Source organism: Alexandromys fortis, unplaced genomic scaffold (assembly GCF_014885135.2).
Source record: "Alexandromys fortis isolate MF-2015 unplaced genomic scaffold, M_Fortis_MF-2015_v1.1 scaffold_27, whole genome shotgun sequence".
Classification (NCBI taxonomy): Eukaryota; Metazoa; Chordata; class Mammalia; order Rodentia; family Cricetidae; genus Alexandromys; species Alexandromys fortis.
In genome coordinates this window covers 4,107,261-4,132,683 of record NW_026067952.1, presented here as the reverse complement: position 1 = coordinate 4,132,683, position 25,423 = coordinate 4,107,261, and the positions used below count along the sequence as shown (strand labels likewise).

Sequence of the window (25,423 nt, the reverse complement as noted above, 5' to 3'; positions counted from 1 at the left end):
GAAGTGTCACCCCAGCTCCAGGCACTCATCCTTGGGGCATCAATGGAGCACCAATGAAGCAGAAAGCTCCATCGCAAGCCCCCTCACCCTGGGAGTTGCCTTGGTCTGGACTCTACCTCTGGAAATGTCTGCCAAGCACTGACCCCTCCCCGGCCACCTGAAAGCGCTGCAGTAAACATGGGTATTGATTCGGTCTAATATGGTCAGATTGGAATTATTTGTGTTGGTGGAGAGGCTCGTCTTAAGAATATTCCTAACAAGGAAGGTCCCCCATGAGAGTAACAAGGGCAGCCTTTTTGTTTGTTTGTTTTCAAGACAGGGTTTCTCCAGGTAACAGTCTTAGCAGTTCTGAAACTAGCTCTTGTAGACTAGGCTGGCCTCAAACTCACGGAGATCCACGTGGCTCTGCCTCCAGAAGGCTAGGATTAAAGGTGTGCACCACCACCACTGCCTGGCTACTCTCCCACTTTTTACAACTGAATTTAAATTGCAACTCTCTGAGAAGGGCAAAACAGGTGTCTTTTCCAACAAAGAGCCGTTTATCTACAAGGCCCTTACATTCAGGGTTGAGGGAGAGAACAAACAGAGAGGACCTAAGCCAGCCCCACAGTATCTCAAGGACAACCCCAACAGCCCCTTCTGGGTCGCTTCCAAGCTTGTGCAGATGTGTCCAAAACTGATAAGACCGACCCTCAGTCAGTTAGAAATACACTAATGTAAAGGCTGCCTGCTTGACTAATTATGTAGCTGACCCTGGAACTTCCTTTAGCGGTGTAAAAGGAGCCTGCAGGTTCCTCTCGGGGTCATCGTCACTTTGCACGGGTGAATGAACCGACAGGTATGTTGGTATAATAAACGCTCTTTGCTGTTACGAGCTAGTCTGGGGTCATCCTTTAGCGTTTCCCCAGACCCTACATAAGCACTCTTATCCACTGAACTATATCCACTGAACTATCTCTCCACTGAGCAATCTCTCCAGTCCTCCTCTTACTGCTTTCTTTTTTCCAAGATAAGGTTTCTCTGTGTAACAGTCCTAACTGTCCTAGAACTCTCTTTGCAGACCATGCTGGCCTCAAACTCACTGTGCTTTTAACAGTCTCTAAATCCTTGTTATCCCAAGACTTTCTCCAAATGAGAGTTCACTTATAACAACTGCTTAGCTATGATTCCCACAAAAATGTGATGTTTTACAAGCCTGGACCAGGCTCAAAGGTAGGCACTTCTGAGGGAATGTGACAGCCAGCCCTAACCTGATGGCCCTGTGTTACTGCATACCCAGGGAAAAAAAAAACCTCATGCTATCCAGTCATCAATGAGCCTTCTTTCCGCTTTCCCTGGGTGGTCTGGTTTGTGTGACAATTTACACATCCCCTGTGATGTCTGAGGAACCTAACCCAGCACCAGGCACCCCTAATAGCTGTTGACCTTCTTCCTGAAATGCCTGTGGGATCCTAGTGGCCTGCAGGTGCTAGCCAGGTGAAATAAGAAGTAATTAAGCAGTTTGCTCTGGCTTTGGTACTCAGGCTCTGGGTCTGGGATGAAGGTCTCTTTATCACTGTACAAAGGGTGGGGGGGGATGACAAACAACTGAGGGGAGGGAAGCCTTTTTCTCCAGCTGTGGGATCCTGTCTCAGAACAAAAACAAGAAAATCCTCTAGCCAATTAACATTTATTGTGAAGGTAACGTTTATTGTCTACCTACATAGAGATGTTTCAAATAGCAATTTTAAAATAGTGACGGATCATGGTTAAGTTCTAAGGTCTATAACTTCTGAATGTAGCCTTTTTTCTTTCCCAGATGTAATCTGCAATTTTCTTTTTTTAAAGATTTATTTATTTATTATGTATACAGTGTTCTGTCTATATGTATGCTTGCTGGTCAGATGAGGGCACCAGATCGCATTACAGATGGTTGTGAGCCACCATGTGGTCACTGGGAATCGAACTCAGGACCTCTGGAAGAGCAGTCAGTGCTCTTAACCTCTGAGCCATCTCTTCAGCCCCGTAACCTGTAATTTTCTAGGGCTCTCACAAAAATCGTATCTACAGTAGAAGGCATGTCCTAACCCCCTTGTGCAATTCTTGTGACCCATAGTTTTACCTAATCAGATTACAAGGCTATCCAATGGTACCTTTGGAGCCACCATATCTCACTAATTAAAAAAAGAAAAAAAAAAAACATTCCTTAGCAGCCCTTGGAAGATGTTAACTTCAGAAGCCCCTAAAATGGTTTGTAGAGCTAGAGTTCAGTCATAAGGGTGAGGACTCTTGCTGGGGAGCCCGCACCCACACCTATCCTCTCCCCAGTGCCTTTTATTAACTCCCATGCTTAAGGGGACGTGGAAAAATCTCCTCTTACTAGATAGTGCTGGCACACGCCTTTAGTCTCAGCACTTAGGAGGTAGAGGCAGGTGGATCTCTGTGAGTTTGAGGCCAGCCTGGTCTACAGAGTGAGTTCCAGGGCAGCGAAGGCTACATAGAGAAACCCTGTGTCAAAAAACCACCAATCACACACACACACAAACAAAAAACCAAAACAAACAAAAAACTAACAACAACAGCTGCAAAACACTCTTCTTAATAAATTCCAACTATGCTTCATATTGGCTCCTGAAATTCTTTTCTGTGACCTCAAGAATCCTGGTGTCACCTAAGTAGAGGTCCCTGAGAAGCAGTCTTCAGACAGCCTTCAACTGCGTCACCAGCCTTTGCCTCTGTTGGCCCTGTACATGTGTATTTCTACATGTGTAGGCCTGTATACACACACATCTATGATCTATCACTCCTCTTTACATGGGGTAGCATTCCAGACACATGGTGTTGAACATTCAACTTGTACATGTGGAAAGTATTTACTTTTACCAAATACAGGGCACTGGTCCCAGGGATAAGACAGCAAGTGCCAGAGAACAATGTGCCTGCCCTTAAGGCAGTCCATGCTCTAGTGAAAAGAAACAAACAAAAAACAAATGCATAGAATGTCAGACACTGGACGAGAGCAGTGAAAGAGAGAAAAGACTACAGACAGACAGGGAATCTACTAAAGATGATCAGGCCAGGTCTTCTTGGTCATGGGCCATAGATACAAACCATAAGGATACCTGGAGGCACAGGTCTGCACACGGAGCAGTGAAAGTAAAGGCCAAGCGTTGGGGACAAACCAGCCATACAGTGTTTGCCTAGCGTGTGCAAAGTCCTGGGTTTGATCAACATGGCAAAAAAGAAACAAAGGCTGGAAATGAGGCTGGGTGTGCTGGCACAGGCCTTTATTTAATCCCACAACTCTGGAGGCAGAGGCAGGAGGATCTCTGTCAGGTTCAGGAGCGCCTAGTCTATATCTAGAGTTCCAGGACATTGAGGGTTGATTATATAAAGACCTTGTTCGCCCATTGCCCCACCCCAAAACGAGTAGAAGCAGGAACAGGACTAGTCAAGAGAGCAGGAGATTTTTATTACACTCATAGCTTAAAGACTGGCAGGTCTATACGTGAACTGTGTTGACAGCTGTAGCTACTCTGGATCCTATTATTTTAGGTGGGGTTTGGACTTTTGTGGTAAGATCTCATTCTAGCTCAGGCAGTGGTGGAATTCTCTAGATCCTAAGCTTGTCCAGCACTCTCAGTAACCCTCCTACCTCTGCCTCCCCAGTGCTGGGATTACAGGTGTGAGCCACCATACCTAGTTTGACTCTCTTAATTCTTTTTACGGATGTACCTATTTTATGGATGTTCCACCATGGAGTTTGTGACAGCCAGTCCTAATCTGATGCTACCGTGTTATTGCTTGCCAAGAAGAAACCACTCTATCCCAGTCATTAAGGAGCCTTCTTGACGGTTTAGAGAGTGGTCTGGTTTGTTGACAGTTTATACAGGGACTCCCCTGTGATGGCTAAGGAACCTAACCCAGCACCAGGCACCCCTAATAGCTGTTGACCTTTGTCCTGAAATGCCAGGGAGATCCGAGTGGCCTGCAGCTGTTACCCACGTGAGAGAAGAATTATGGGATTGCTGCTGTGTATAATGGGGGCCAGAAACAGCTGGGTGGAGTGAAGCACTTTGATGACCAACTGGGATAACTGCGATACCCACTATCACCATTACAAACCCTTCCTTCAGCCCCCTTCGGCTCAGCATTCTGTCTGCAGGGATGTCTGCACACCAGAAGAGGGCACCCGATCTCATTACAGATGGTTGTGAGCCACCATGTGGTTTCTGGGAATTGAACTCAGGAATTCCGAAGAGCAGTCAGTGCTCTTAACCTCTGAGCCCCCCCCCCCCCTCCAGCTTTTGACTTGACTCTCAGGCTGTTGGCCTCCTCCTGGCAGTAAGAACAAAATTTCATCTGAATTTGGAGTAAGTCTAATTTTGGTTTTCCCTGGTGGATTGGAATTCCACAACAGTTAGGAACATCTTTTGTGCTGAGAGTCTGTGTATCCGCAGGATCTTTCCGGGAAGTGTAATTGCTCATTACAAGTTATTTATTTCCCATGCTGAAGTGCTCACCCTCAAACCAATTCTATTCACTACTTCCACCACCAAAAAAGGCTGGGAGGTTGAGGCAGAGTTCAAGGTTTTTTTTTCAGGTACATACTGAGTTGAAGGTTAGCCTGTCTCAAAAAAGAAAAAAAGAAAAAGAAAAATAGGAACCCCAAACTAATAAACCAAAGGCAAACTCAAAAAAAACAAACAAAACAAAAGAAAAAGAAAACAACAAAAAAATCAAAACAACAACAAAAATTCAAAACCCATTTATTACCAACCTAGCAAACTTGGGCCAAAGGGCACCTCTACTGCACATACTGCCTTTCGAGTGCCAAAAATGAACGGAGACAAGAGCAGCTTCGGAGGTACAAGCCCTCCCCCTAGAGCCTCGCTGTTCCCCACGCCCAGCTTCCGTCGGGCCACCTCTCTAGGGAGCTAAGGCCCCAGGCTCAGGACAGCTTTCCTTCCTCCACCCACTCCTCGCTATGCCCGAGCGCCTCCTCCCCTTCCCCAGCTCGCTGCTGCGTCCCTTCCCGGCCGCCGTAGCGCGAGCGACGCGGGAGTTCGGCAGCCGCGTCGCCTAGGCAACGGCTCGGCGGCGGGCAGCGGGCGCCAGGCGGCCCCGGGGAGGCGCTCCCGCCGGCGGCCCGGGCTCCGCGAGGCGACGAGGCGGCAGGTAAGCGGCGGCCGAGCGAGCGGGCGGGCGCGGCTCGGAGAGGAGCGGTCCGCCAGGCGACCGGCGAGGGACGGGCCGCGAGGACGCGGGGCAAGGACGGAGGGCTGGACTTAGTCCCCTGGGCCCGGGAGCGGGCGCCTGCGACACTTTCCGACCCCGGCCCGCTTCGGGTGGGTCCGCTTTCGGCTTTTATTCTTACGCATCTCTTGAGGCTCATTGGAAAGTTTTCTTTTTAAATAACATTTTTTTAAAGCTTCTTTTCTTTGACGGTTTGTCGTCGAGTAACTAGGAACTGAAGAAAATGTATGCGTGTGTCTCCCTTGGGGGGCCGTCGAGATTGGACTTTTCCCTGCGTCAGTTTTCTCACCTCTACAATGGGGATAATGTCTTATAAGATGATCACAAAGTGTATTTATATTTAAGATGCGCGCTATGTGGGAGCTTGCCTTGTTGCTACTGCTACTAGAAACATCAATGAGGATTTATTGAGAACCAGGGCCCGGGCTGATGGCCAGCGGTTTAAGGAAAAAAAAAAAAAAAAAAAAAAGTGAATGAGACATCTTGTCCTTAGGAACTCCACTCCAGTCCGTAGACCTATGGACAGGAATTTGGAATCATTTGAGCTGTCGTTTTGCACGTACAGGAAACTGAGCGCAGAGAGAGCAGTTGTGGACCTGCAGAAGTGAGAGTGATGGTCCTAGAGAGATTACACAAGAAGGTTACTTCCAAAGGAGATAGGAAGCAGGCCGTTGTGTTGGCCAGGAGTCGAGGCTGGTGACATGCCTGGTGTTAGGAAGGCAGGACCCTGAGGAGACAGCCGGATTTGTAGAGAATCTCCCAAGAATTTTAGGCTGGAAGAGAATCTCAAAGGCAGAAATAGTTTTGATGTTTGAGAGATAGGACGTGGCTCTTCCTGACACATTTTTTTTTGGGGGGGATAAAGTTTTAGGAGGTTGGGATTATATTTTTGGGGTCTAAAGGGGGGATTGCTTGTTTATACAGGGTCTTATTTATGGCCTGTAGACTGGCTAGATGCTGTTAAGTCGCAGAGGCTAGCCTTGAACTCCTAGTCCTTGTGTCTGTCTCCATCTTCTGAGTTAGGATACAAGTGTGAGCTGGCAGGGGATTTTAGTCTGCCCGACAGTCTCATTGCTCTTATTTTTCACTTTACAGTAATTTATTTATGGTAATTCAGAAACCAGATATAGCCGGGCAGTGGTGGCGCACGCCTTTAATCCCAGCACTCGGGAGGCAGAGAGGCAGGTGGATCAGGAATTTAAAGCTAGCCTGGGCTGCATAGACAGGCCTTGTTTCAACACCCCCCACAAACAAAACAAACAATGATACTGAAAAGTAATGAGAGATTTACAAAGGACCCAGATCTGAGGGTTTGCACGCTCCTTGAAGAACCATTCACTTAAATGACACCCAGACGTGGCTCTGGGAGGGAGTGTGTGATAATGAAGGCCCAGGGCAGAGGTCAGCATTGTTAGATGCCACCAAGATGGCAAGTAGGAGAAGTTAAAGTAAGAAGGTGCCATCTGAATAAATAAGTTCCAGGGGTCACTAGGGACCCGACTGAGCAGATGTGTTGAAATGGTGGGGGCGGAATCTCTAATGTCCCAGCTTCCAAGAGTTCGGTCTAATGTATCAGTGGGACGAGGTAAGAGTGGGATGTGAGAAGACTGAGCGTGGGCAGCTCTGAGAAGGAGGGAGGGAGAAGGCTGAGAGCGATTGAGGAGTAAGGAAGGGTTTTTTTTTTTTTTTTCTTCAAGCACAGGAGAGAGTTTAAATGCAGTTGGCCTAGAGCTGAGAAGACAGGGGAGTGGAAGGGGAAACTCATAGCACAGCTTTCTCTGGAAGGCAGGAGTGGACGGCTTAGGGAGAGAGGTTGTTGCCGAAAGAAGTGCACCAGTGGAAGACAACAAACAGACAAAAGGCAGCAGTGTGGAGAGCAAGCCAAGCTCATTGTCGGCAGACAGCAGGCCTCTTTGTACTAGTATCATATGAAGCACTTCTTAGCACTAATCTCAGTACAATCAGCTCTTTTGGTGGAGTGGGTTGTTGGGGATTGAACTGAGGGCTTTGAGGGTTCTAGGTAAGCACTCTACGGTCCCTTAATAAAATTGTCTTCATAAATACCTTGTGACTCAGGCCCTGCCTGTTATGATCTCTAGTTTATGGATGAAAACTATGGTAAAATGCTTATGGAAAGCACATTATATTTGGGTCCTGTGTTTTAGTTTGCTGAGCTTGTGTGTGTGTGTGTGTGCCTGTGTGTGCAGGTGTGGGTTCTGCTCTTTGTCACTCCATCTTTCACTGAGCCTAGAGTTAGGCTGGTAATTAGCTGGCCTCAGGGATTCCCTTTCCTTTATCCACCATAGTTCCGGGGTTACAGGCATACAGTCACACTTGTGTATGTGTGTGTGTATGTGTGTGTGTGTGTAACCAGAGTGTTTGTGTACCACATGTGTATAGGAGCCCTTGGAATTGGTGTTGTGAGCCACCATGTGGGTGCTGTGAATCAAACCTGGGTCCTCAGTAATAGATAATTGTAGCAACTGCCCTTAACCTGGAGCCATCTCTCGGCCCCACCCCCATCTTTTTATGTGGGTGCTGGAGATTGAAACCCAGATCCTTATGCTTGTGTAGCAAGTACTCTTCCTGAGCATCTCCCTAGCCCAGAGCTTTCACTCTTGGTCACTACCCAGATGGTGGAATTTCTACCTTCCATAGTATGTGCTGAGAAAATTCAAGAGATTAACTTTGATATAGAATACAGTTAACTGTTCATCCAGTCTTGCAAAAGTCAAGGGTTACATTTAGTTTTTAAAAATTTCATATATATGCCCTGGGGGTGGTGATGGCGTATGCCTTTAATCCCAGCACTTGGGAGGCAGAGACAGGCAGATCTCTGAGTTTGAGACCAGCCTGTTCTACAGAGTGAGTTCCAGGACAGGCTCCAAAGCTACACAAAGAAATCTTATCTCAAAAAACAAAACAAAATAAAAAAATTTGTGTATATAACTGGGCAGTGGTGACACATGCCTTTAATCCTGGTACTTGGGGAGGCAGAGGTAGGAGGATCTCATTGAGTTTAAGACTAGCCTGGTCTGCATAGTGAATTCCAGGACAGCCAGAGCTGCACGGTGAGACCCTATGTCCAAAAACCAAAATAAAACAAAAGCATAAGTACAATAACAAGTCCATAAATTTTGTTTTTCTTTCCTTGAGACAGAGTTTTTCTGTGTAACAGTTACCTGTAGACCAGGCTGGCCTCTGTAGGAGGAGGCCGCTCCTTAGTTCCTGGCTGCTCAGCCCTGAATAACCACACAGAAACTGTGTTAATTAAATCAGTGCTTGACCCATTAACTCTAGCTTCTTATTGACTAACTCTTACATTAATTTAACCCATTTCTATTAATCTATATCGCCACGTGGCAGTGGCTTACCGGCAAATATTTGGCACATCTGTCTCTGTTGGCTCCATTTTGTCTCGCTCTCTTTGCTTTCTCCCTCCCAGTTTAGTTCCCCCCCCCAGCTCTGTTCCCCTACAGCTCTGCTATAGGCCAAAAGCAGTTCCTTTATTAACCAATGAAAGCAACACATAGACAGAAGGACCTCCTACACCAGGCCTCAAACTCAGACAGCCGCCTGCCTCTGCCTCCCAAGTGCTAGGATTAAAAGTGTGGGTCATTACCATAAATCTTTAAAAAATAATAAGAAAAGAAAAAAGAATTTTCCAGGTTCTGGATGCCCCCAACCCATCACCTCCTCTTCCAAAACCCTGAGATCTGCTTCAGAGCATTCTGGAGGGAGCCAGTTGCCATGCTGGCATGTGTAAATAACTCAACACTTGGACTTTCTGAAAGATGCAGGTTCATACTCTACTTTTGTCCTCAAAGCAGCTCTGTGAATATTGAGGTTAAGGCCTCTAAGCCTCTCAGGATTCAGAAGGATTGCTATAGCAGGCGAAAACCTGGCAAATAAAGTCTGAGGGTAAATGAAATAAATTAGTTCACATAAGTCTTTTTTATCATGTTCCATTTATTCTTTCTATGCTCTCTCTAATGCTCTCTTGATGTTCCCCTTTTAATGTTCCCTCTTTTTTCTTCCTTCCTTTCTTTTTTTTTAATTGATTTTTATCGAGCTCTACATTTTTCTCTGCTCCCCTCTCTGCCTCTCCCCTCTCCTTCAACCCTCTTCCAAGGTCCCCGTGCTTCCAGTTTACTCAGGAGATCTTGTCTTTTTCTCCTTCCCATGTAGATTAGATCCATGTATGTCTCTCTTAGGGTCCTTATTGTTGTCTAGGTTCTCTGGGTTTGTGATTTGTGGGCTGATTTTCTTTGCTTTATGTTTAAAAACCACTTATGAGTGATTACATGTGATAATTGTCTTTCTGGTCTGAGTTACCTCACTCAAAATGATGTTTTCTAGTTACATCCATTTGCCCGCAAAATTCAAGATGTTATTTTTTTCTGCTGTGTAGTACTTCATTGTGTAAATGTACCTCATTTTTCTTATCAATGTTCCCTCTTGATGTTTGTTTTTTGATGTTCCTCACTCTTCTTCCTATCCCACAGGGTTTCCAGTTTACATACCCATACAGACATAGTTAGCAATTCCATAGGTGATAACAATGGTACCAAGCACGCATTTCTTAGGGCTCAGAGGATGGATAAAAGACTGACAAGGTAGGTGCCTTATGTCTCAGAAGGGGCATGGCTGTGAAGCTCCCCAGAAGATACTAGGAGGATTAGGATGGAGCTTGCTCCCCGCCCCTACCCCTCTGGGCTAAATAAGCATCCTGGTGCTGTAACTGCTGGCACTCAGGTGAGAAGGAATTTCTTTCTCTGGAGCTGGTTTAGCAACCCAAGCTTTTGTCCTGTATATTTTAGGGGTAAAAATACAGTTAATTTCCTAGACTAAGACCTTGTGTCAAATGAAAGGTGAAGGTAAGTGCAGAATATTGATAGCTTGTTAGGGTAGAGCAAAGGCCGGTAGATTACACCTTCCTGAGTCTGCACTAGGGAATTCAGGGCTGCCTAGACCTGTTTATTAGTAAGAGCAGACATACCTTCTCTCCTGTTCAGTGCCTCCTACTCAGGGCTCCTTTCCTCTCCTTCCTTCCTTCCTTCCTTCCTTCCTTCCTTCCTTCCTTCCTTCCTTCCTTCCTTCCTTCCTTCCTTTCTTCTTCTTTTTTTAATCCTTTGCTTTTTTGAGACAAGGTTTCTCTGTGTAACTTTGGAACCTGTCCTGGAACTCACTCTGTAGACTAGGCTGGCCTGAACTCACAGAGATCCGTCTGCCTCTGCCTCTAGAGTGATGGGATTAAAGGTGTGCACCACCATGCCCGGCTCGGGGCTTCTTTCTTGCCAATAAGTCCGTCAATTAGGATAATTGTGGGAGGACTGGCTTTATGTAGATTTGACTACGAGAATAAAGGTTTGTCTGAGTGAATGCTTTCACACCAGGGTCCCACGCTGTGGAAAAGGTCATCCAGTTGCCCATACAAGAAGAAGTTATCTCAGTGAATGATTTCTACACTGCTGGGATATTTCAGGATGAATCCATTATGGAAGGGAGAAGAGCCATGGTTTTGCAAGATTTCTACAGAATTGACAGTGACTATCCAAAAGACAGGGTTTCTCATTGGATGGAATGCACTCCCATGAGCTTGTCTAGTGATCTGTTAGCTGTACTTTTACTGTGTGTTGGTTGTGGCTCACAGCATCTGTGTGGTGGGTGAAGAACATTCTGGTTTTCAGAGGGGAAGCTAAAGATGAGAGGATTCAGAAGACCCCTTCTGGAAGCTATGTCTTCTATGGACTGGGGCATAAAATCTGAGCTTTCCTATGTAGTTCCTATATTTTTTCTTTTTTTTAAATATTTATTTATTTATTATGTATACAATATTCTGACTGTGTGTGTGTCTGCAGGCCAGAAGAGGGCACCAGACCTCATTCCAGATGGTTGTGAGACACCATGTGGTTGCCGGGAATTGAACTCAGGACCTTTGGAAGCGCAGGCAATGCTCTTAACCACTGAGCCATCTCTCCAGCCCTAGTTCCTATATTTTTGCCCACTCTTTCTCCCTCCATCCCACCTTTCCTCTCAACTGGAGATTGAACCCAGGGTTAGGAAATGATAAGAATGCTGAGCATAAATACCCTCAGTCCTGGTCCCATGTTTCTTTTGAGACAATCTCTAGCCCAGACTGCAAGCAGGGGAAGATGACTTTGAGCTTCTGAACCTACAGATGTGTTCCACCATGCACAGGTTTCTGTCGTGTTGGGGATCACACTCAGGGCCTCAAGCATGCTGAGCCATGCCCAAGCCCCTGTTCTTTAAAGACTTTTTGGAGATGTGTTGCAAATACCTTTTAGAAAAAGGCACCTTGGGAGTTACAGTGACCTTATCTTGCTCCTTTCAATGGTTACAGCCTCTCCACCATGATTCCCAGCTTTTCTCTTACATTGATTCTTGGAGAAACTGCCCAAAGATGGCAGCATCTGTGATTCTGTGTTCTACATAGTAGTCAAGGGTGAGCTTAAAAACCTTTGATTTATACTTTGACAATTTCATAAATCTATACACTTTATCTTTCTCCTGTCCTCCTCAGCTACCCCTTTCCCACTCCCCTGGTGTCCCCCAACATGTCCCTTCCCACTTTCTTGTCTTTATTTATACTTTGACAGTTTCATAAGTGTGTGTGTGTGTGTGTGTGTGTGTGTGTGTGTGTGTGTGTGTGTGGAGTCCAATTAGTGCTACCTGATGGGATGTTGACTGATCTTGCTGCCTTGATCATGCAGGATGTGTGCATTTATCCACAACTGTAGTGCGTTCATGGCTATGTGTGTCCAGAAGAGAGCATTTCACAATGCTCTTCCTCATCTTCTGACTCATACACTCTTTCCCCCTCTCTTCTGCAGTGTTTCTCAAGTCTTGGGCATGGGGACTGTGACACAGATGTCTCATTTAGGGCTCAGTAATCACAGTCAGTTGTTCTCAGCATTTTGACGGTTATGGCTCTTCATTAACCACTGCCTACTACAGAAAGAAGCTCTGACTAAGGTTAGGAGCAACACAGATAGGTAGATAGAAATATTTTGAAGGTAGTTTGACAACATGAAAATTTAGCAAAAATAACAAGAGTAGGTTTCCCTCTAGAGCCTATAATGTTTCCACCTGTGGTCTTTTGACCAGGTTTATAGTACCAGAACTATAAACTCCCTCCTCAAATCCAAGCAGAGAGTGGTCGGTGACGTCCATAATAGTCATGCCACTATTGTGCTGGGTTGGTTGTAGTATGCAGGATCTGGTGCTGGGTGAAACCATTACTATCTTTTCTTCTCTATCAGTCTGAATAACACAGTCTGGCACTAGAAATCCAGAAAGACGAAGAATAGGAAGCACTCTACATCTCTAGACCCCCTAAAAATAAATCTTAAAAAAAAAAAATGTCAGCTGAGGAGATGGCTCAGTGGGTAGAGTGTCTGCCTGGTAGGATTGAGGACCTTAGTTCAGTCCTAACACCCTTGTAAAGTTAGGTATGGCCACTTATGTCTGTAATCTTAGCTCTAAGGAGATGGAGACAGGAGAATTCTTGGGCTTTCTGGCCAGCCAGTCAAGCTGAATTGGCATGTTCTGGGTTCAGTGAAAGATCCTGTCTTACACACACACACACACACACACACACACACACCATACTCCCTCTGACTTCTGCATGTGTGAGCACCTATATACATACACACACACATTTTCTCTAATCTCTCTTTTGACACAAAGTTACCACAGAAGAATCCTACCCTCCCAACCCCTCCTCAGGAGCCACCATAATACCATAAAAGAGAATGTGGCTTTCCAGACCTGATTTGCAATTTGCTTTTGCGGTTAACAACCTTTGTTCTGTGAGCCACTTACTAAATTTAAATAATGCTTAATATGTCAAAAACTTGGACTGTCCTGGAGAGTTCTGCATAATGGAAGTTCCTTCTTTTTCTGATTCTTGTGGCGCTTTGAACTTTCTTTTTATAGCATTTCTGTGACTAGTCCCTCCCATAATTACTTTTGCAGTGTGTGTGTCATTTATTAAATCCTTAGGCTGGTGAGGACAGGAGTCCCTCACTGGACCTTTACCCAGCCTTACACATAATTGGGGTTTGTCTGTGTTCTTGGAACTAGTGAATGAATCAATGCCTCTTTCTTTTACTGCGGAGCCCTCTTCAGTAATACTGTCTTAGGAATTCACTGTTAGTGGAGCTTGTCAGCTGGCCTCTTGAGTGGCTTGGATTACATGTTAGGAGAAAACCCATAAATGTTTAAAAGGTAATTTCAAACCTAAACAAAGGAAGAACAAATAGTATAAAGTAATCTCTATTACCCACCATAGTAATTACAGTATTTGGGGATGAGTTATGTTTTGAGATGAAGGTGAAGAGAACACAGGGGCTTTAGGGTGCCCATTTTGATTTTCTGGGGAGAGATAAAGGGCATATAAAATAGGCAGGGTAGATAAAGAGGAGCTGGTGGCCCACAGACAGACCAGCCTGCCTTTAGTGAACCGTTATTGTGAGCACTACCTGAGTTGACATACGGAAGTGCAAAGTGTTTGGGTGGAAGCTTCACTCCAGCCCCTGGCATCCATATATTCAGAGTCTAGAATGTTCAGGTGCAAACTCCACCCCAAGCCCTCTCCCCTGGAGTTGCCTTAGTCCAGACTCCACCCCTGAAAAAGTCCACAAAATGATGACCCCTCCCCAAAGACCACTCCCACAGGGTATTTAAACTGCCCCCAACCCCACCCCAGAGAACAAACATGTGGTTTTCCAGTCTTCCTTTCCCGGCACCTCTCTGGGGGGCTGGAAAGCCATCCTGGAGGGTTTGTATCCATTAAACCTGAACCTTTTCTTTCTTTTTTTTTTTTTTTTTAAAGATTTATTATTTATTTATTATGTATACAACATTCTGCCTCCATGTATGCCCGCACGCCAGAAGAGGGCGCCAGACCTCATTACAGATGGTTGTGAGCCACCATGTGGTTGCTGGGAATTGAACTCAGGACCTCTGGAAGAGCAGGCAGTGCTCTTAACCACTGAGCCATCTCTCCAGCCCCCAACCTGAACCTTTTCTAAATCGGTTTGATTTGGTCTGATTTGGATTATTGCGTTGGCGGAGAAACTTTTCACAAAGAACAATGCCCACTGCTGGGTGAGTGTGACTGAGGTGCCACTGCTGCTGTTGGCATCATGATGTCACTGCACAGCAGGAGAAAGGCAAGTGTGGCAGCCGAGGCGCTCAGCGAGTGACCGTGGGTGCCACCCTTTTCAGGCTATAGTGTTCCTCATATGAGAATGGGGCTCCTAAGAGTATCTAAGCCATCTAACCCGTTAAAGCATCACAAGTAATACAAGTAAATGTATTCTAAATTAACTTTAAGGATATTTTTTCTAGATATTCTAAGTAGAGGGACTCATATCCCTGGAATGTTTAGGGGTAATAAACTAGTGCCTTATATGGTTTCTCATTCTGAGATTTCATGAGCCTCTCCTTCCAGATCCACTTGTCAGCCAGCAAATAAATCTTAAAACACAGTATGTGTTTTTTCATTTGCAAAAAAGGCGTGTTTTATTGATTGCCTATTTGTGAGCTCTGTAGACCAGACTGGTCTCAGTGTGTGGAGTCTTCCTGCCTCAGCTTCTTGGATGCTGAAATTATAGACATGTACTACCATGCCAGGTTAAAACGTTTGTTTGTTTTCATTATTTTCTAATACAGAGGCTTATTGTGTAGCCCTGGTTAGCCTCCAACTTAGAGATCTACATATCACTGATGCCAAGATGAAAGGCATGCGCCACCCAAGCCCTGCTAAACTGTTATTTCTTTTTTTTTTAATATTTATTTATTACTTATTATGTATACAATAGTCTATCTGTGTGTATGCCGAAGGCCAGAAGAGGGCACCAGACCTTATTACAGATGGTTGTGAGCCACCATGTGGTTGCTGGGAATTGAACTCAGGACCTTTGGAAGAGCAGGCAATGCTCTTAACCACTGAGCCATCTCTCCAGCCCCTAAACTGTTATTTCTAAAGAATGAAAACAGCTTCGTTTCATAGTTCCATATATGCGCTGGATTTGAAACTCCTATCAACCAAGTTGATAAAGGAATAAAAATCATTTTCTAAGGAGCCCTTGGCTAAGGGGCAGTGGTGTCTGTCTGTGAAGGATAAACAGTGGCCTTGTTTGCTCAGCTTCCTCACAGCCATTTGTCAGCCCCTGATTAAAGATAGTTCCACAATCCACAGATCACTGTGCTACCTTCCCTAAAGCCAGGATTCCTGGAGAAAAATTACTTTTCTTTTTCTTTTTCTTTTTTTTTTTTTTTTTTTTTTTTGGTTTTTCGAGACAGGGTTTCTCTGTGGCTTTAGAGCTTGTCCTGAAAACTTTTATTTTTCTTTTAAGTGAAAATTGAGTTTTAAACTGACTGCCTTCTTCTCAGTGCTACAAAGAATTCTGATTATTCAGAACATTTTTTCCAAAACACACGCAGACTTTTCTGTCCAGATAAGAATTTGATTCTGTGGGAAGAGAAATGGACTATCCCTGGTGGTTCTATAAACGCCTGCAGTGTTTGTTTGGACGGACAGTCAGCTGTCACATCCCCTGGGCCACAGAAACCAAACCCAGGCCAGAAAGCCAGTGCACTAGACCCAAATTCTTAGGAACTCTTCAATCTTAAATATTTCCTTAAAAAAAACAAAAAACAAAAGCCCAACTAGTTGCCATTTAGGCTTGAATTTTTAAGTATTGGGTTGTTGGTTTGATAGCATAGGTTAGCCTTAGCATTTGTTTTTGATAGCATAGGTTAGCCTTTTTAGCAGTTGTAATTTACGCCATTTTGTAATTTACAAACTTCAAGGAGATTAAGCCCCAGTTTTATAATCTCCAAATAAACAAACATAAGTGCAATGCCCTAAAGCCACCATTAACCTCACTAGGGTGTTGAACTCATCATCCCCTCCCCCTACTCCATTCCACCCCACCCCCTGGACTTCTTTTTCCTGTTTTCAGTGTATTTGGTTGATACTTCTTTTCTTTTCTTTCTTTCTTTCTTTCTTTCTTTCTTTCTTTCTTTCTCTCTCTCTCTCTCTCTCTCTCTCTCTCTCTCTCTCTCTCTCTTTCTTTTTCTTTTTTTTTCGAGACAGGGTTTCTCTGTAGCTTTGGAGCCTGTCCCTGGAACTAGCTCTTGTAGCCCAGGCTGGTCTCAAAGTCACAGAGATCCGCCTGCCCTCTGCCTCCTGAATGCTGGGATTAAAGGCATGCACCACCACTGCCCGGCTGATACTTTTCAAGGGATCTGGCACAAATCCTGTCTGATCATCTTCTAGCCAGCATCTTACTAAAAGGTGCAACGCTTCTAGTTCAGTTTTCTTCCCAGTGGATTGGCTAGTTTGCTTTTGACCATTGGATCTTCCTACATAGCCTGCACTGGCCTTGACTGGCCTTCCCCTTCCCCTCTTGTATTGGCATTATAGATGTGTACCAGCATGCCTGGTGTGAGCATGCATGCATAGGTGTGTGTGTGTCTGTGTGCATGTGCGTGCAGCCATAAGTGTGTGGAAGTTGGAGGACAGTCTTGATCAAGGATGCTGGTCCTTGTCTTCTATCTTGTTTAAGCGGGGTCTCTGTCGTCTGTTGCTGTATATGCAGGTCTAGGTGGCCTATGAACCTTTGGGGATTCTCCTGTCTTTGCCTCCCATCTCTGTGTAGGGATATTGGGATTCTAAATGGATTCTGGGGATTCAAACTCAGGTCCCACACGTGTAGGCTAGCTCTTTACCTACTGAGCCATCTTTGGCCCCTGGCTTGATTTTCATTATTTTGAGAGCGCTAGTCTTTCTTCTGAATTATTGTCTCTTTCAATAGAATCTAAATGGATTCTTTGATCTTACTTGTTAATCCTTGAAAAGTGAAATTGTTACTAGGTTTTTTATTTTTTAAGGTTTGCTCTTAGGCAGCCCAGGATGACTTTGACCTCTCCTTGTATCCGAGGATGACACTGAATAGTGTCCGTAGTTTGGACAGGGCCCTGGTGGTAGGTGAGGCATAGAGCATTTCTTTCCCCAATAGTCAGCACGTGAAGCAAGATCCAGGGGGAATTGCCGGAATTGCTTTCCATCTTTGGAGATAGCCTCAGCTGCTGCTACCAGAGTCTGTATTTCTGCCTATCAGAAGAAGCCTTTGTTTTGTTTTGTTTTTCAACATAGTGTAGCTTTGGAGCCTATCCTGGAACTCACTCTGTAGACCAGACTGGCCTCAAACTCAGAGATCCATTTGCCTCTGCCTCCTGAGGATTAAAGGTGTGTGCCACTGGCCTGACAAGATTAGGGTTTTACATTTTATCCCTGTTAAATTTGAGCCTTAAAATTTTGAATAGAAGGTTTTTTAGTATTAAAATGAAACTATAAACCATATATCTAGCCCACAGAGGGACTGATAACCTTATTTTTCTGACCTTTTTACAGTATGCTTTTACAGAATATCACAAGTTTTTTTTTGATATGGCTCAGTTTATAGAAATAGCTGAAGCTTAGCAAAGTTAGCAAAGACAGAGGCTAGACATACATCTTCATGTCAGTTTTTCTTAGCTTGAATGGACTTGAGGAATTTATAAACCTTAATCATAAAATATCCATTGTTTAAGTGGTTAGACAGTATACTGTAGCACATTTATTTTTTTAATATTTATTTATTATGTACACAATAGTCTACATGTATGTCTGCTGTCCAGAAAAGGGCACCAGACCTCATTAAAGATGGTTGTGAGCCACCATGTGGTTGCTGGGAATTGAACTCAGGACCTTTGGAAGAGCAGGCAGTGCTCTTAACCACTGAGCCATCTCTCCAGCCCCACACATCTATTTTTTTAATCAAGAATCCAAGTTACATACAGTCATACTGTAGATTAACTATGTATAGATTGTTTTAAACTATCATTTTTTTTTTTACTAATTTTAAGGTAACTTTTAATAGATTTTACAGATTTTTAAAACCACACCTAATGAACTTACAAATGCTGAACTACAGAAAGTTTACACAACGGTCTCACAAATCTCACAAATGCTGAGGTAAAAGAAAGTTTATACTTTAGCAAAAGGTTTAGAGATGGAAGAGAGGGGAGTCTTTAGAGAGTCAGACAGAACCAAGAAGAGGTGTATGAGACAGCAGAAATCCTTTTGGGAACAGTGTGCGTTTTAGTTGTTTTAAAGCACATAGTGTCGTGGGGGTGGGGCGTCCTGGTTTGTTCTCTCCGTTACAGTCAGGTGGCCCACCTGACCAAGGACAGATTTTTGAGGAAACTTTTAAATAAGTTTGCTTAGATCTGGAGTGGGAGGGCATAACTGAACTCCACAGCCAGATTTTTTTTTTAATGAAATAGAACAGCGTGTAACAATTTTTAATACTGTCCATACCCAAGAGACATTTGAATCCTTGTAAGACTGAATTTAGTGATCAGAGGGAGCATTGAGTACGTAAAGAAAGCTCAGAGACGAGCAGGGAGTAGAGAGGACTTAGCAGAGGTTTTGAGGTCATTTTCTTCTGCAGTGTCAGTAGTTGTTATAATCTTTGAGAATTTAGAAATGAAGGGTGCCATTTCTGCCCGTTGAGCTGTACTGAGGCCACGTCTTTTCAGAAATACAGTGAGGCCTTAATAAAATTCCTGTGTCCGAAGAGGAGAGAGGTCAGAGAAGACAGGTGAGGAGCTGACGGAGCATTTCTGAATGAGCTCGCTCGTGGTTAGAGTAAGCAGGAACGAAGACATCCTTTAGAAGCAGAGCAAAGAGGAGGTAGAAGAGGCTTAGGGGAAAGGGTCACAAAGAAGAAGTCTACCAGGATTACAATACAGGGACGAGTAAGTGCCTCTAGCAGAGAGATGCCCCGAATCACAGTGGATAAGCGTGCGGCAGACTCTAGTGAGCCAACAAGACACATTGTCTTTCAAGTGATGGGTGCCCAGCAGAGCATAGCAGGCTCCAGGAGCCAGGTGAACCAAGAAGATGCTTAGAGAGTGGGCTAGGAGAGACGAGCGGCTAGAGGGGTGGGGAAGGAGTAGCTGAAGAGGAGGCCGACTCTAGAATGTGCAGTCAGATATGATATGGTGGGTGACAGAAACCAGCAGAAACAAATGATCTACACCCCAGGAGAGTCAAATCCCAGGTTTCAGCACCAGATGTATTCTAAGGGGCAGTAAAAAAAACTGCCGACATGACCGGTCCATGGTATAGTTTAGGGAAGGTTTTTATTGTAGATGAGAGAGAACAACTAGAGGCAGTCCAGAACAGAGGAAAAAAGAGACAGATTGGGCATAGCAAGGACTATCTGTGAGAGGAGATAGTGAGAATAGGGAGAGAGAGAGAGAGAGAGAGAGAGAGAGAGAGAGAGAGAGAGAGAGAGAGAGAGAGAGAGAGAGAGAGAGAGAGAGAGGGGGGGGGGGGGGGGGGGATTGTTGTTACAAAGAGAACAGATGGGAGGAGGGAAGCCTGGGGAGGCTGGTGTGGACTTTGAAATGTTTAACAAGTTCTTGTGAGTAGGAACTGAGGGAGCCTGGAGGGTGGCTTGGGCTTTGATATACAACCATAGGTATATGTGAATGGAGCCATATGTCCCTTCTGTCAGAGGTAAGGGGAATGACTTCTTTTGGTGGATGGGAAAGGCTGGCTTTTATCTGACCACAGAAATCCTCCGGTAGTCCAGTTGGAGCTCTGTTCAGACATAGCAGCAGCTTGAGGCCCTGAGACCAAGCACTTTTCATTTCCGCGGATCCAGCTCCTCTTTAGGGCCTCCAAAGCCCTGGGGATCCAGCTCCTGCCTTCCTCTCCTGCTGCAGCCCTTCCTTGGCTCCTTGGGTTCTAGAAGGCTGGAGCATCTTCCTCTTGAAACCATGCTGGCTCCCGTAAGAGCACTTTCCCTTCTCTCTGCCTGGGAATCTTTCCTGGCATCTAAGAAGATGCCAGGAAAATGCTGATCTCTCCGTTTTCCTTAGTCTAAAATGCTATTTCCTCTAGATGAGACCACACCTGACCACTCAGGACAGCTGGCTCTCCTGCTTCCTTTAGTCATTGGCCCATTTCTTTTGTAGAATTTGGTATTGTCTAAAATTGGCAGGTGTAAGCAAGCAAATGCCATGAGCAAAGTCACTGGGATGAATTCTTGTGTAGGCTGGGACCAAGTCGCAACCTGGAGCCTTCCATATGCATGCATTCCTTTTCTTTCTACACTGCTGAAGACTGAATTCAGCCTTGAGTGTGCTAGACAAATGCTCTACTGCTGGGCTGCACTGCTGCCGCTGTATGTGTTTCCTGTGGAGACCATTTCAGGAGAAGGACTCTGATCCTGTCAACTTCAAAATATCGCCTGCTAACAATGTTAGCTGATCTCCCTGTAAGGAACCAAGGCGGAATGAGGGCTTACTGAAAAGGGGTTTGAGGTGAGCCCTTTACATGGATGTCATCCCAGCACTTGGGAGGCTGTGGCAGGAGTGCCGTGAGGTGGCCCAGCAGTTAAGGGTGCTTGTCACGTAAACCTGACCACCTGAATTCAATACCCTACATTAAGATAGGAGATGAGAGCTGGGCCATAGTGGCGCACGCCTTTAGTCCCAGCACTCGGGAGGCAGAGACAGGCGGATCTCTGTGAGTTCGAGGCCAGCCTAGTCTACAGAGTGAGTGACAGGACAAGCTACAAAAGCTACACAGAGAAACCCTGTTTCAAAAAAAAAAAAAAAGGAAACTGCCTCCACAAAATTGCCGTCCAAAATGCACACTGTGTCACATGTCTCCCCCCAGTAATAATCAGTGAAAACAAACAAAATGAGGAGTCTATGGCAGTAGGGTTGCTCGAGTCCAGGAGTTCCAGGCTGTTGGGTTTCATGCTGAGGTCCTGTCTCATGGCTGAGGATATAGCTCAGTGGTAGAATGCTTGTCTAGCATCCAGGAGGACCTGGGCTCCATCCACAGCAGGAGGGAGCAAGTTCTTCAGAGAGCAGATGCAACAGCCTGGATCCCAGTACTGCGGCTGGGAGGAGGTAGGCTGTGGGGGCACAGAGCAGTGAGAGCACTGAGGGGCTCCGTTGCTCCAGTGGAAACATTTGCTTGCTCTTGCGACTTCTCTGAGAAGGATCAGTCTCAGGAAGGCCTGGCTGACTCTGATTAACTGAACTGTTCCCTTTTTAGAGCTGGTGACCGAGTCTCTGTTTTGGATGTACTTATATAATGTATACCACCTGTTATCTGTGTATTTTTAGCAGTGGGGTTCGGGTAATCCTAATCCTGTCTGGAAAAGAGCAACTGTTTACCAGAAGCGCGTTCTCTTGGCTCTGACTCCCGCTGACTCACCTCTCCTTCCCACTGCCTCATAGTCATCCTGCCTGGGAGGGAATTTTTAGGGAATTCAGTTAGCTTTTCTTTTTTTAATTTATTTAAGCTTTACAAAGTTGAAAGCCATCATTGACTTCATCTCAGGAAAGGCTAAAGCTTATGCCAGTGAGATTGATACCATGTACCCAAACATAGCACATAGCTTTTGCCTGGATAAACTCATGCCGTGGGCTGAGTGATTGGACAAGTGGCAGCAATGTACATGTGAAGAGGGGGACGTCTTGCTCTCTGAAAATTGTGTCACCTTAGTTTCTGTTGGACTTGGAAATTTTCCTTCTCTGAGATAGGAGCAAGAAGCCAAACTGGAGCCAGGGCTGTGATGCCCTCATGATGGGCTTAAGGCTGCAGGGCAGAATTCAGACAACCATCAGAGGAGCAAAATGGGAAGGCTTACAGAGCAGAATGACTCATACCCTATGTCTTCATTTATCATTCATTAAATGTGTTCTGTTGTTCATCTGAGACACTCTAAACACCAGGGCTGCAGCCATTATTAACAGAAACACTGCCTGCTATCAAGCCTGACAATTGAGTGTGCCTGCCTCTTTCTCTGCTCCCCACCCCTTCAATGTTCCCGTTTATTTTTACTGTAGCGGTGTTGGTGGGGATAGGACTCGGGACCTCTTGCATGCTAGAACTGCATTCTACCACCGAGCTACAACCCCGTCCACATGCTTTATAAATGCAAAGGAGCATAGTGTTGTCTTGGCCTGCACGTGTGCTTCTGCATGTGACTGACACGAGGAAGGCAGACTTCCTGGAAGAGAAGGCACAAAAGCGGAGACTGCTGAGTAGTAAGGGTTAAGTAGGAGAAAGGGTAAAGATGGGGTGGAATGGCCAAAGAAAGTTGGCGGCTAGAAAAAAGCTGTACTCTGGCAGCCTTGACGTGGTGGAGGGAAGAGCTCGCTTTGGGAAGACCTGAAAGGGACTGATGTGACGGAAGGACGGTGAGGGTTACACAGGACACATATATCTGCAGACATTAGCAAGGTCCAGTCACAAAGAACTGGAGACCAGTCATTAAGTGGGAAGTTTCATTAACCTGAGTAAAGTTTGCTTATGGGAGAAAGCTGTGGCAAATGCATGCTCTCATGGGACTAGCAGCTCAGACTTAACCTGATGCGAGATCAGTGGGGAGGTGGAACGATAGCTTATTGCTGATGCTAGCTGACAACGAGAGACAGACCAGGGCTGCACTGGGGGGCCCATGGCTGTAGGAGAACACACCAGCCAGTGACTAGCAGTCGGTATTTTGAGGACAAACCTCTCAATGCTCTATAGGAGCCTAAGTGTCTGTACAGAGTACAGCAGACAGTTCCTCAAGCGTGCCTTAAATCCTTTCCAGAGCCTGCATTCTGAATAAAGTCTTGTGAAAAAGGAAGCTGTTGCCAGGCATGGTGATACCAAGTTCTTAATCCCAGCACTTAGGAGGCAGAAGCAGGTGGATCTCTAAGTTTGAGGCCAGCCTGGTCTACAGAGCAAGTTCTAGAACAGCCAGGGCTACACAGAGAAACCCTGTCTTGAAAAACAAAACAAAAGAAAGAAAAGAAACCTGTGGTAGTGGTGGTGCACGCCTTTACTTCTAGTACTCGGAAGGCAGAGGCAGGCAGATCTCCGTGAGTTTGAGGCCAGCCTGGACTACATGAGCGAGTTCCAGGACAGCAAGGGCTGTTACTTAGAGAAACCCTGTCTCGAGAAAAAAAAAAAAAAAAAAAAAAAAAAAAAAAAAAAAAAAAAAAAAAAAAAAAAAAAAAAAAAAAAAAAAAAAAAAAGATAAAAGAGGAAGCTGCTGAGATGCTTGGTGGGTAAAAGAACTGGCTATATAAGCCTGATGACCTGAGTTCAACCCCCAGTGTCCACAGTAGGAGTAGGAAACTAAACTCAGCAAGTTTTCCTCTGACCTCCACAGTGTGCCATGACTCTCACACACACAGCACACACAAGGAAAAAGTCTCCTAAAAGCATGGACAGGGAGAGACAGTACTGACTAGGCTTCCCTCACCACTCCATGGAAGAAGCAGAGAGGAGTCCATTGGTATTTTGCCATGGATGTCAGGTCCCCTGGAGCTGGAATTACAGACTATTGTGAACTGCCATGTGGGTGCTGAGAATTGAACCTGGGTTCTCTATAAGAGCACAGCTCTTAACTGCTCTTAACTGCTGAGCCATCTCTCTAGCTACCCAATAGGTAATATTTTATCTATCTCTCTATGGTTTTTCTTTTTTTTAAATATTTTTTAATATTTATTTATTTACTTATTATGTATACAATATTCTGTCTGTGTGTATGCCCGCAGGCCAGAAGAGGGCACCAGACCCCATTACAGATGGTTGTGAGCCACCATGTGGTTGCTGGGAATTGAACTCAGGACCTTTGGAAGAGCAGGCAGTGCTCTTAACCTCTGAGCCATCTCTCCAGCCCCTCTCTATGGTTTTTCAAGACAGAGTTTCTCTGTGTAGCCATGGCTGTCCTAACACTTGCTTCGTACACTAGGCTGGCCTCAGACTCAGAGATCTGCCTGCCTCTGTCTCCTGAGTGCTGGGATTAAAGATGTGCACCACCATTGCCCGCCTCTAATATGTAATTTTTAATATTTCCTTGGGCAAGTGTCATAGCTCAGTAAGTAAAGGTGCTTGCTGCCAAAACTAATTCAATCCCTGGGACCCATGTGATGGAAGGAGAGAACTCTCAAAAGTTGTCCTGTGGCTTCAACATATATTCTTGTCTTTTGTCTCTGGCTTCCATACATACTCCTGTCTGCACACACATATATAAACACACACATAATAGGTGATAATACATTATTAAAACTTCAAGATGCTGGAGAGATGGCTTAGTGGTTAGGGTACCCTGCTCTTCCAGGGAACCCAGGTTCAGTCCCTAGCCTCCACATGACATGTGACAACCATTTGTAACCCGCTTCTGGCCTCCCTCAGCATCAGTCGCACACACGGTGCACAGACATACATGCAGGCAAAATACCAATATTTATAAAATAAAAATAAATCTCAAAAATATTTTCTTTTCGACAGCCTAACTTAATTTCTTTCCTTAAAAGATATGCAGTTTTAGGCAAGTTAAAATTCTGAGCTTTACTTGTTCTCTTGTAAAGAGAATGATGATAAAATGTGCATAAAGTGTCTATGAGGATTAAAGGAAATTCCTTTTTTCTCTTTTAAAAAGCTTTAGTTATTTTTATTTTTTGTGTGTATAAGTATTTTGCCTGCATGTATGTATTTATATGTTCCATGTGCATGCCTGGTGCCCATGAAAGCCAGAATGTATCAGATCCCTGGGAACTAGAGTTCTGGACAGTTGTGAGCCACCATGTGGGTGCTGAGAACTGAATCTCTCCATCCCCAAATTATTTTTTCTTGAAGTACTGTTTAAAAGAATATCTGAATCCAGGCATGTTTAATCCCAGCAGCAGGAGGCAGAAGCAAAAAGATCTCTATGAGTTCAAGGCCAGCCTGGGACTGCAGGCACTTCCTTGTACCCCTGGCTGCTCTTTGTTTTTATTTATTTTTTTATTTTTTATGGTTTATTTTAACTTTATTTTATGTGCATTGGTGTGAAGGTGTCAGATCCCCTGCAACTGAATCTTCAGATGTGGGTGCTGGGAATTGAACCCGGGTCCTCTGGAAGAGCAGTTAAGAACCACTGAGCCATCTCTCCAGCCCCCTGGCTGCTCTTTGAAGGGTGGTGCTGGAGATCTGAACTCAGGTCCTTTTGTTTGTGTGACAAGTGTGTCATGGACTGATCCAGCTTCCCAGCCCCAAGACCTATTGTTCTTGTTCTGAGATACTTTTCTGTAGCCGCAGAGTCCA

General features: G+C 45.0%; 1 protein-coding gene across 7 annotated transcripts in view; it reads left to right on the top strand.

The window, feature by feature from the left end:
- Nucleotides 1-4,977: 4,977 nt before the first annotated feature.
- Nucleotides 4,978-25,423, top strand: part of Pkig (cAMP-dependent protein kinase inhibitor gamma) — a 62,426-nt gene continuing 41,980 nt past the window's right edge. For 4 of the 7 annotated variants that reach the window (XM_050150963.1, XM_050150962.1, XM_050150960.1 and 1 more), the window contains exon 1: nt 4,990-5,157. The gene's annotated coding sequence lies outside the window, so the exon portion shown is untranslated. Of the gene's footprint in view, nt 5,158-5,179; nt 5,328-25,423 lie in introns of those variants that run through there. The other 3 variants (XM_050150965.1, XM_050150959.1, XM_050150964.1) reach the window with 3 other exon arrangements.